Consider the following 11,992-nt stretch of genomic DNA (forward strand, 5'->3'; position numbering starts at 1 on the left):
GCCAAAGGTGCATACAAAATATTGACTCAGAGGTGTGAATACTTATGTAAATGAGATATTTCTGTATTTAATTTTCAATAAATTTGCTAACATTCCTAAAAACACGTTTTTACTTTGTCATTATGGCTATTGTGTGTACATGGGTGAGAAAAAAAGTGTGGAATACAGGCTGTAACACAGCAAAATGTGGAATAAGTCAAGGGGTATGAATACTTTCTGAAGGCCTATCACTCTCTCTTTGTGGAGTTATTTTCCTCCTCCACTGTACTGATTTCAGCAGCGTTTACAGCTGTTTAATTGAACAAAACCAACTCTTTAATTCAAATGAATCGACTGCTCACCATCCCCAGGTCTCTTGTTAAAAATGTATTAACCCAGGGGCAGGGTACTAGCAGTCATGTACTAGTGTGTAAGCTTGATGATGGTTCAAGTCAGATGGTAGCATGTTAGCTCTGTTGATACTAGCAAGCAAATGTTAGCGCCCTACCCTTTCTGAATGCTAATAGCAGCAACTACTGTAATTGCCTGTGTTTTCATTATCACACTTTGTTGTAAAAGCTATTTTTAATCCCAACAGGCAGGCACGCGTACAAATGTACACACACGTGGACACGGACACGGGCATTTCACTGTAAGGTCTACACCTGTTGTATTCGGCGCATGTGACAAATAACATTTGATTTGAAACACGCGGATACGGACACACACACACAAACTGGTAATCAGTCAACTCGTGACATAACACACACTGGGTAATCTCTGCTGTACGCCGGGGCCCCTCGCTGGCTGGACCTGACCGCCTGGAGCTTGTATGAGGCTTCCTGAAATGCAGCTAAAGCCAATGCATGTATGAAAATGAACCAAGAAAGAAAGAAGGCTCAGATCTATTTTTACTTAATCCCCTTACTGTGTGTTTCACGGAGGTTTGTTGAATCACAGTCAATTCTGCCCCCGGTGCCGAGGAGAGAGAGCGAAGGGGTGCAGATACAACCACAGGCTGAGTGTAGGACACTAGGATGATAGGAGGGGGAGAAAGGGAGGGCAGGACCATAATCATGGTTTGAGTTTAAGTGAGGTTCGGAAGGAAAAAAAACAGCAAAAGCTAGCAAAAATTACCCCAGCCATTATTATCTTGGCTGCTGTAGGTTCATTCACTTCAATCAATCTACAAACACGTAGTCTATTAGCTATACAGATGTAATGTTCTACCCCTGAAAGGAGGGAAATATGAGAAATTATTCACACTGACAGATATAGCATCAGCGACTGTTCAGTCAGTTGTAATGACGAATTGCATAAAATCCTCAACTCTTTACATAGATATCTCTTTTCTCAAACTACATAGCCTTCACGTTTGTATTCCTAGGCATTACTAATCAAGCGCCGCACAAACACATCAATGGAGCACACAGATGATCGTATTATCACATTCACATGAATTTCTAGAATATTACTTACTATTCTGTATTAATAATATCAGTGATATAGAGGTTCAAAAAAAGTGGGTATTGGGTAAACTAAACTCCAGTGTGCAATCGAGATAAGACGAACAAACACTGATATAAACAAAAACATTTTTAGAACTTTGCTTGCATCTTAATGTAGGGAAGATAGGCTATGTGGAGATGTTCATATTGAAACATACTGTATCTTTTCCCTAACTTGTTTGATAAGGTTAGTACAGATTTTCTCAGGTGTCCCCACATGGGGCCCTGGCCCCAAGTATGGGAACCACTGTACTAACCTCTCTCTCTGCTTGCTTCCTCTCTCTCTCTGTCTCCTCTGCTTCCTTCTGCATGCATTGCAGCCTACCTCAGCTTCACCACTGAGCGCCACATCGCTTTCTGTCTCAGTAGTCTATTCTCTGTAAAGCAAAGTTATTATGAGAACTTACTAGCCTGCTAAGGTAGGCTCCATTTAACGTTAGCTTCTTGATTCATCCTTCTAGCTGGCTACGTAATACTAGCCAGAGCCCTTCAACCAGGAGGCTCCTCAAATGAGGATGGGGATTACCATCCTACTCAGTGAATTTCATAAAAATAAAAGTTGTGAAACATTAAAGGGGAATTTCACCCTGGGAGACTCTGGGCATGTTTTCATCATGTCTGAGACATTTCTAGGTCAGTGAGATGTGTTTCACACATAATTGCCCAGGAGGAAGGTCTGGGCTTTGCGCGCTGACTGATACACACTATGACTGCTTCTGGTGTCCTTGATATGGTTGTCCTTGTCCTTGATATGGTTGTCCTTGTCCTTGATATGGTTGTCCTTGTTCGATAGAGCCATTGGAAGTCTTTCAATGATGTTCCTATCAACGGATTCATTGCTAAATATACAAGCTGACACCTTTTCTCCAGTCTCTGAAAGACTACAACCCATGTGGGGTGGTGCTTCGTGCTCTTGCCCCGTCTCTCCCCTAAGGCAGTCTTTTTTGAAAGGGAGACGGACACCAATAACACAATCCTTTGGGCAAAACTGAAAAAACTGACCAGACCGCAATGGCTCCAAGTGATTCCTCTCAGCAACACGAATTCGACAATGGAGCATTTTTTTTTCCTACATGGTGACATTCAACTATACAGTCGTGGCCAAAAGTTTTGAGAATGACATAAATATTAATTTCCACATAGTTTGCTGCTTCAGTGTCTTTAGATATTTTTGTCAGATGTTACTATGGAATACTGAAGTATAATTACAAGCATTTCATAACTGTCAAAGGCTTTTATTGACAATTACATGAAGTTGATGCAAAGAGTCAATATTTGCAGTGTTGACCATTCTTTTTCAAGACCTCTGCAATCTGCCCTGGCATGCTGTCAATTAACTTCTGGGCCACATCCTGACTGATGGCAGTCCATTCTTGCATAATCAATGCTTGGGGCTTGTCAGAATTTGTGGGTTTTTGTTTGTCCACCCGCCTCTTGAGGATTGACCACAAGTTCTCAATGGGATGAAGGTCTGGAGAGTTTCCTGGCCATGGACCCAAAAGATCAATGTTTTGTTCCCCGAGCCACTTAGTTATCACTTTTGCCTTATGGCAAGGTGCTCCATCATGCTGGAAAAGGCATTGTTTGTCACCAAACTGTTCCTGGATGGTTGGGAGTAGTTGCTCTCGGAGGATGTGTTGGTACCATTCTTTATTCATGGCTGTGTTCTTACGCAAAATTTTGATTGAGCCCACTCTCTTGGCTGAGAAGCAACCCTACACATGAATGGTCTCAGGATGCTTTACTGTTGGCATGACACAGGACTGATGGTAGAGCTCACCTTGTCTTCTCTGGACAAGCTTTTTTCCGGATGCCCCAAACAATCGGAAAGGGGATTCATCAGAGAAAATGACTTTACCCCAGTCCTCAGCAGTCCAATCCCTGTACCCTTTGCAGAATATCAGTCTGTCCCTGATGTTTTTCCTGGAGAGAAGTGGCTTCTTTGCTGCCCTTCTTGACACCAGGCCATCCTCCAAAAGTCTTCGCCTCGCTGTGCGTGCAGATGCACTTACACCTGCCTGCTGCCATTCCTGAGCAAGCTCTGTACTGGTGGTGCCCCGATCCCGCAGCTGAATCAACTTTAGGAGACGGTCCTGGCACTTGCTGGACTTTCTTGGGCGCCCTGAAGCCTTCTTCACAACAATTGAACTGCTCTTTTTGAAGTTCTTGATGATCCAATAAATGGTTGATTTAGGTGCAATCTTACTGGCAGCAATATCCTTGCCTGTGAAGCCCTTTTTGTGCAAAGCAATGATGACGGCACGTGTTTCCTTGCAGGTAACCCTGGTTGACAGAGGAAGAACAATGATTCCAAGCACCACCCTCCTTTTGAAGCTTCCAGTCTGTTTTTCAAACTCAATCAGCATGACAGCGTGATCTCCAGCCTTGTCTTCGTCAACACTCACACCTGTGTTAACGAGAGAATCACTGACATGATGTCAGCTGGTCCTTTTGTGGCAGGGCTGAAATGCAGTGGAAATGATTTTTTGGGATTCAGTTCATTTGCATGGCAAAGAGGGACTTTGCAATTAATTGCAATTCATCTGATCACTCTTCATAACAATCTGGAGTATATTCAAATTGCCAGCATACAAACTGAGGCAGAAGACTTTGTGAAAATGTATATTTGTGTCATTCTCAAAACTTTTGGCCACGACTGTACATGTTTCAACCGGAATATAGCGAAGAGGATTTGAAACAAAGAGTTGGATTTAGCTAAAAGCTCAGCTACAGCCGATGGCAGCACCAAGAGGGCAGATTACAAATATGGTGGCTTGCTAAGTAAGTTATTTTTCCTGCAAGCCCCCTAGCTATCTTTAGTTTAACTACTGAAACTCATATTCTGTATTGCTGGCTAACATGTGTTACAGGTAGCTAGCTAGCAAGTCTAGCTTGCTAAGTTAGCTAAACAACTACAGGTAGTCATATCTATGACTAAAAGTAGATTAGTTGTTACAATCGGAGATCTATTGTATCTTGATTGTAAAACCTCTTCTCTTTTTAGTTGTAGATATGGCCAGCTACTAAACAACAAGCCACAACGTTACAACCAGCCACCTAAAGCTAGGTTTACCAGCAAACGTTAGCACAACTGGAGTTGGCTAGCTAGTTAGCCTGGCACCTGCTAACTTGTTATTATGCGCCAGGCCTTGTGTTTGTAACTTTTTAGCAAACGTGTAACATTAACTGTAAATAGTTTTATTAGCCAGCTATGTAACATGTAACATAATTGACGAGGGTTGACATTGGTTATGATTTCAAAATCACAGATGTAAATAACAATTATTAAGTTTACTAGCTAACAGTGAGTAGAAACAACAATACAACAATTTAACTATTGTAAATCTCTAAGACTGATAAGTTGGTTTTACTATATAAAAAAATATTTGCCTAAGCATTTCTGATAGACATGGCTGTAGCGAGATACTGTCTACCTAACTACCTAGGTACATTTGTACGGTCTGGTCACTGTGCAAAGGTTCAGAGTTATGCCATATTTCTATAGACCCTTTTCTAGTACACATCACACTGACATCACGCACAGATGTGTGCAACTCTTGACGGCAGTGAGAAAGCCATCGCCATCTGCGCCCATTCAACATAGCCTAGATTTACATTTTAATTACATCTAAACAAAATAACTTTTTGGGGTTCTCATACGCTTACAATTATGTTTTGATAGTTTTTTAAGTATAATACAGTTGATTTGCGATGATGACAAAAACATTATATTAAGTAGGACATTCATACGAGCCTTGAAATCCAAAATTAGTGCGAAATGCACTTATAAGCAACATGTAAATAGAGGCTTTTTTTGCTGCCGTTCTATAAGAACTCCCTTTTGTTCTGCCACCAAGTTACGCACGTTGCCCTCTTGCGGCAATGTTTGCAAACACAGAAAAGGGTCTATTAGGCTAGATATCGAAATGTAATCTATGTGCCTGTACACATGTATGAATGTTCAACTAGTCTACCCTAATGTTGTTATGCTGGCACAGTTCCACTGTCGTTCAAACTCTGCAAAGGAGTATAATTTATTATATATATTTTTTTTACAGACAATATCGTGTGGTGCCTGGGCTTTTTCCTGGTGTGGATTCATGTAGAGAAACATAATCCCTCTGCCTGCGTGTGTCATTGTACCAGAACTGTATCCCTCTCAATGGATTGGACATATGCGGGATTTCAAGCAGAAGATGACTCAAGAGGAGCTGAATGGCAGTTTGATCTAACAACACTTCTCCCACAGTGTTCCCTGAACTTACTGTATGTTTCTTTCGAATGGCAATTTCATCATGAACACCTCTCCCATCATTTGCTGATCACCAGTTCTCTTAACTACAGATTGTTTCACCAGATAATGTGATTTAAACAAAGATTTTTGGTATCATTTACTGGGAGTTAACATCAGCTAGGTGGCTAGGTGGCTAATGCTAACGTTAGCTAGGTGGCTAATGTAAGCTACGCTAGGGGTTAGGGTTAAGGTTAAGGTTAGGAGTTACGTTAAAGGGCTAAGGTTAGGGTTACCTAACAAGCTAAGTAGTTGCAAAGTAGTAAGTAGTTGAAAAGTTGCTAATTAGCTAAAATGCGAAAGTTGTCCGTGATGAAAATCAAACACGCAACTCTCTTTTCATTATTCCCTAAAGTAACCTTCTGTCTTATATAAGCCTACCAAACGTAACATATCGCACTGATTTGAATATCCCACATTTTTGTTTACTATGTTACGTCTAGTCTATGAGACCAGCCTGGTTTAACAAGTACCAGGAGCAACCATCTTCTGAGAAGGTGAAGAGGTGGTGAAGGATTGGTCTTTGTTGGTAATTAGAACAATTAACAATCAATACATTTAATTTGGAAAACGGAGTCGCGTGAATGACGCTTGTAAGCGGAGTCTTTTTGCTTAGTCAGGGTAGTGGGGCTCATGACTGTCTGACAGAGGAAGAAAGGAAAAGAGATGGGGAAACAGAGAGAGGGAGGAGGGGTGAGAGAGGAGAAGAGGGCGGGGATGGTGCAGAAAGGCAGCTGTTATTGAAGCGATCCAACAGCGGGAGGGTGACGCGTTGACAAGCCACATCGTTGCCATGGTTACATGTCTTTGCATTTCCCTTTTACGAGTGCTGGGGCATGAAGAAGAGACGGAAGGAGATAAAGAGGGGAGAGAGGGGATGAAGAAAGGTTAGAGGGGGAGGTGGAGCACTGGAGTAGGAAAAGATGGATATAGATGGTTGGAGAGATAATGAGGGGAATGGATAAAAGGATGGGCTGAGGAAAAAGGGAGGATGAAAGAAGGGAGGGCTAAGGGCCCAAGGGGGGGTGACACCAGTACCTAGGAATGGAGAGGGTGAAAGGGTTAACGAAAAGAAAGAGGACGAGATAGGGTGAAGAAAAATATGGTGGGAGCAAGTAGAAGAGGATGGATGAAGATAGGGGGGATGAAATAGTGCGGATGAGAAGGAGGCTGCAGGGGAATGACGGCGCTGTTAACCCACAGGACCTCTATTACCGTCAGCAGAGCAACCAGCCACTGAGGCTGACCCCAGTGCAGACCTAACTTAACTGAGCAACCGGCACTACAGTGGGGAAGGGGAGAAGACCCTGACCTGGGAACAGACCGCAGCCATACATAAAAACAAGGAAGTTCTAGGTACTTTCAGTAATTATTTGTGCAGTACCTATCTATGAAGTAGTAGGAGTGTAGTACTGTAGTAACATGAGTGTACTAACTTAGCATTGTAGTAGTAGGAGTGCAGTAATATACACTGAGTGTACAAAACATTAAGAACACCTTCCTAATATTGCCCTCAGAACAGCCTTAATTCGTAGGGGCGTGGACTCTACAATGCTTCCCGCAGTTGTGTCAAGTTGGCTGGATGTCCTTTGGTTGGTGGACCATTCTTGATACACACGGGAAACTGTTGAGTATGAAAAACCCAGTAGAGTTGCAGTTCTTGACACACTTAAATTGGTGCGCCTGGCACCTACAACTATACCCCGTTCAAAGGCACTTTAATCTTTTGTCTTGTCCATTCACACTCTGAATGGCACACATACACAATCCATGTCTCTATTGTCTCAAGGCTCTTAACCTGTCACCTCCCCTTCATCTACACTGATTGAAGTGGATTTAACAGGTGACACAAATAAGGGATCATAGCTTTCACCTAGATTCACCTGGCCAGTCTATGTCATGAAAAGAGGAGATGTACTTAATGTTTTGTACACTCAGTATAGTACTGTAGTAGTATTAGAGTGGTGTAGTAGTGTAGTAGTACACATGAAGCATCTGAGAATTGCAGTATTATGAGCATAGTATAAGTGTTGCAGTAGTACTTGCATGGCAGTGTATTAGCTCAGTGTCTGAGCTAACCAGATATCCACAGCTGTTCTCTGACTGGGCCACTCTGTAATTATCATACGGCTGCAGCATTCTAGGCTACTGTGGCACTGACTGACTGCAAGATGGTGGCAGCCAGGCCACCACAACAGCTCTCTCTCTCTCAAACCGATGACTACATTTTCTTCCATTTACACATCCAGCAGTCAAACTAAAAAAATGTCAAGAGACATTCCTGAAATGCCGCGCATGAAAAGCACCACACTGACGGTATCAGACCTCTAGGAAAAGGAAAGGGAACATAAGAACCTTATCCACACTGTGGTTGGCATATATACGTCAAAACGGTATAAGCCTGTCCTTTATGTAGCAGGTGAAAATAACTGTAAGGAGGGGAATCGCAGAGGAGATATTTATCAACTAATGATCGCATGGCTCAGTGATGGTGGAGCTCTAGCTCCCAGTTTCCTTATTAAGTGCCATGGCTATATAAATATATGTGGGGGGGGAAATTGAACAGAAACAGCCTGAGCTCAGCACAGCTACCTCCTGCAGACAAAGACTAATAAAGTCACTCATGTAGCGTTCTCTCGCTCTCGCTCTCTCTCTCTCTGCAGAGTCTGATGTAGCAGCCCAATATGAAAGAGGTGCCTGCAACTAGCCCTCTAACATAAAGGGTGTTTCTCCACTGAAACCTCACACATTAAAGCTACACGTAAATGATCTCGCTATCACCTTTGTATCTTCGAGGATTTGCTCACAAACAATCCACTATGCCTGCAGCTACTTGGGAACTTTGAAAAGCACCACCATGACCACAGCACATCCTTTAACCACATTGACATTCACTCAATATTCCTTGGTGGCTTTCTCCTTGTCAGACATAAACACACACACACACACACACACATATTGAAAAAAGGTCAGGTAAAACATGCGGGCATTCACACACGCACACACACGCGCACGTGCGCACGCACGCACGCACACACACACACACACAACCATACACACACACAGACACACACCTCTAAGTCTGTTGATCAATGTGTTACAGATAGGCCCCTCGTGACCCTTAGACCCTGCAGCAGATAATCAATGCCTCCCTCTCAGCAGTATGATTGCCCATTCTATCTATCAATCAGGCAAATCCCCCACTGGTGCCTCAGAACAGTGGGATGGTCCAGTCAGCTAATAACATGAATGAGGGATGAGGGGGGGTTAGGGTTGGGGGGGGGACTGATAAGATGAACACTAGCATGCACACACACACACACGCACACACACACACGCACACGCACACGCGCACACACCTCTCGACTGCGAGGCCGACCCTGGGATGAGGGCGGAATGGTGGTGGGGCGAAAACGGAGCTCCGTGAATGACGCTTGTTAAGCGGAGTCTTTTGCTTAGTCAGGTAGTGGGCTCATGACTGTCTGACAGAGGAAGAAAGAAAAAGATGGGAAACAAGAGAGGGAGGAGGGGTGAGAGAGGAGAAGAGGCGGGATGGTGCAGAAAGGCAGCTGTTATTGAAGCGATCCAACACGCGAGGGTACGCGTTACAAGCCACATCTTGCCATGGTTACATGTCTTTGCATTTCCCTTTTACGAGTGCTGGGGCATGAAAAGAGACGGAAGGAGATAAAAGAGGGAGAGAGGGATGAAAAAGGTTAGAGGGAGGTGGAGCACTGGAGTAGGAAAAGATGGATATAGATGGTTGAGAGATAAATGAGGGGAATGGAAAAAAGGATGGCTGAGGAAACAAGGAGATGAAAGAAGGAGGGCTAAGGGCCCAAGGGGGGTGACACCCAGTACCGAGAATGGAGAGGTGAAAGGTAACGAAAAGAAAGAGGACGAGATAGGGTGAAGAAAAATATGGTGGAGCAAGTAGAAGAGATGGATGAAGATAGGGGGATGAAATAGTGCGGATGAGAAGGAGCTGCAGGGGAATGACGCGCTGTTAACCCACAGGACCTCTATTACCGTCAGCAGAGCACCAGCCACTGAGCTGACCCCAGTGCAGACCTAACTTAACTGAGCAACCGCACTACAGTGGGAAGGGGAGAAGACCCTGACCTGGGAACAGACCGCAGCCATACATAAAAACAAGAAGTTCTAGGTACTTTCAGTAATTATTTGTGCAGTACCTATCTATGAATAGTAGGAGTGTAGTACTGTAGTAACATGAGTGTACTAACTTACATTTTAGTAGTAGAGTGCAGAATAATACACTGAGTGTACAAAACATTAAAACACCTTCCTAATATTGCCCTCAGAACAGCCTTAATTCGTAGGGCGTGACTCTACAATGCTTCCCGCAGTTGTGTCAAGTTGGCTGGATTCCTTTGGTTGGGACCATTCTTGATACACACGGGAAACTGTTGAGTATGAAAAACCAGTAGAGTTGCAGTTCTTGACACACTTAAATTGGTGCGCCTGGCCCTACAACTATACCCCGTTCAAAGGCACTTTAATCTTTGTCTTGTCCATTCACACTCTGAATGGCACACATACACAATCCATGTTCTATTTGCTCCAAGTGCTCTAACCTGTCACCTCCCCTTCATCTACACTGATTGAAGTGATTTAACAGGTGACACAAATAAGGATCATAGCTTTCACCTAGATTCACCTGGCCAGTCTATGTCATGAAAAGAGGAGATGTACTTAATGTTTGTACACTCAGTATAGTACTGTAGTAGATTAGAGTGGTGTAGTAGTGTAGTAGTACACCATGAAGCATCTGGAAATTGCAGTATTATGAGCATAGTTAAGTGTTGCAGTAGTACTTGCATGGCAGTGTATTAGCTCAGTGCGAGCTAAACCAGATATCCACAGCTGTTCTCTGACTGGGCCACCTCTAATTATCATACGGCTGCAGCTAGGCTACTGGCACTGACTGACTGCAAGATGTGCAGCCAGCCACCACAACAGCTCTCTCCTCTCTCAAACCGATGACTACATTTTCTTCCATTACCACATCCAGCAGTCAAACTAAAAAAATGTCAAGAGACATTTCTGAAATGCCCGCATGAAAAGCACCACACTGACGGTATCAGACCTCTAGGAAAAGGAAAGGGAACATAAGAACCTTATCCACACTGTGGTTGGCATATATACGTCAAAACGGTATAAGCTCGTCCTTATGTAGCATGAAAATAACTGTAAGGAGGGAATCGCAGAGGAGATATTATCAACTAATGATCGCAGTGGCATCGATGTGGACTCTAGCTCCCAGTTTCCTTATTAAGTGCCATGGCTATATAAATATATGTGGGGGGGAAATGAACAGAAACAGCCTGAGCTCAGCACAGCTACCTCCTGCAGACAAAGACTAAAAAGTCACTCATGTAGCGTTCTCTCGCTCTCGCTCTCTCTCTCTCTCGCAGAGTCTGAGTAGCAGCCCAATATGAAAGAGGTCCTGCAACTAGCCCTCTAACATAAAGGGTGTTTCTCCACTGAAACCTCACACATTAAAGCTACACGTAAATGATCTCGCTATCACCTTTGTATCTTCGAGATTTGCTCACAAACAATCCACTATGCCTGCAGCTACTTGGGAACTTTGAAAAGCACCACCATGACCACAGCACATCCTTTAACCACATTGACATTCACTCAATATTCCTGGTTTCTCCTTCAGACATAAACAACACACACACACACACACACATATTGAAAAAAGTCAGGTAAAACATGCGGCATCACACACGCACACACACCGCGCACTGCGCACGCACGCACGCACACACACACACACACCAACCATACACACACACAGACACACACCTCTAAGTCTTTGATCAATGTGTTACAGATAGCCCCTCGTGACCCTTAGACCCTGCAGCAGATAATCAATGCCTCCTCTCAGCAGTATGATTGCCCATTCTATCTATCAATCAGCAAATCCCCCACTGTGCCTCAGAACAGTGGGATGGTCCAGTCAGCTAATAACATGAATGAGGGATAGGGGGGGGGAGGGGGTTAGGATGGGGGGGACTATAAGACACATGCACACTACAGCACACACGCACACACACGCACACACACACACGCACACGCACACGCGCACACACGCGCACACACACACCACACACACCACCACACACAACACACACACACCACACACACCACACACACACAACCACACACACACACACACAACACA

The 11,992-nt window shown here is 43.9% G+C and overlaps 1 protein-coding gene across 1 annotated transcript in view; it reads right to left on the bottom strand.

Annotated features, from left to right (window-relative positions):
* Positions 1–11,992, bottom strand: part of rhbdl1 (rhomboid, veinlet-like 1 (Drosophila)) — a 60,563-nt gene that overhangs the window by 47,323 nt on the left and 1,248 nt on the right. The gene's annotated exons all lie outside the window — the stretch shown is intronic.

This window comes from Salvelinus sp. IW2-2015, linkage group LG18 (genome assembly GCF_002910315.2).
Source record: "Salvelinus sp. IW2-2015 linkage group LG18, ASM291031v2, whole genome shotgun sequence".
Lineage (NCBI taxonomy): Eukaryota > Metazoa > Chordata > Actinopteri > Salmoniformes > Salmonidae > Salvelinus > Salvelinus sp. IW2-2015.